This window comes from Petaurus breviceps, unplaced genomic scaffold, assembly GCF_028583685.1.
Source record: "Petaurus breviceps papuanus isolate PSGF00001 unplaced genomic scaffold, PetGlider_PUasm1.0 90333, whole genome shotgun sequence".
Lineage (NCBI taxonomy): Eukaryota > Metazoa > Chordata > Mammalia > Diprotodontia > Petauridae > Petaurus > Petaurus breviceps.
In genome coordinates this window covers 759,930-760,285 of record NW_027187220.1, presented here as the reverse complement: position 1 = coordinate 760,285, position 356 = coordinate 759,930, and positions in this window count along the sequence as shown.

The window sequence follows — 356 nt, the reverse complement described above, 5'->3', positions numbered from 1 at the left end:
GGCCCTGGGAGGAGAGAGCATGTGGCGGCCCCAGATCGGAGCCTGCAATGGTAGTTGCCCAGGCCGACAGGGCTTCCTGGAGGGGGTGGCATAAGCGTTTCTCTTTGAGGGGAAGCCCCCAAGGGGTTCATATGCCTGTGTGTCCATCTGTCAGGCATCCTGGAGGAGGGGGCTTGGGGCTCAGAGGACCCTGGAAAAGGATGCCCCAGCTCAAAGTGAGGAGGTGAATGGTGAGGCCTGGGGTGGGAAGAAGCCTTTTGGAAATGCTTTACAAAAGCTGAAAGGCCCACTCCAGCTAAGGAGAGAAGATCAATGGCAATTCTGTGTAGCTAGTGGCTTGAAGGGAGTGCCAGGGA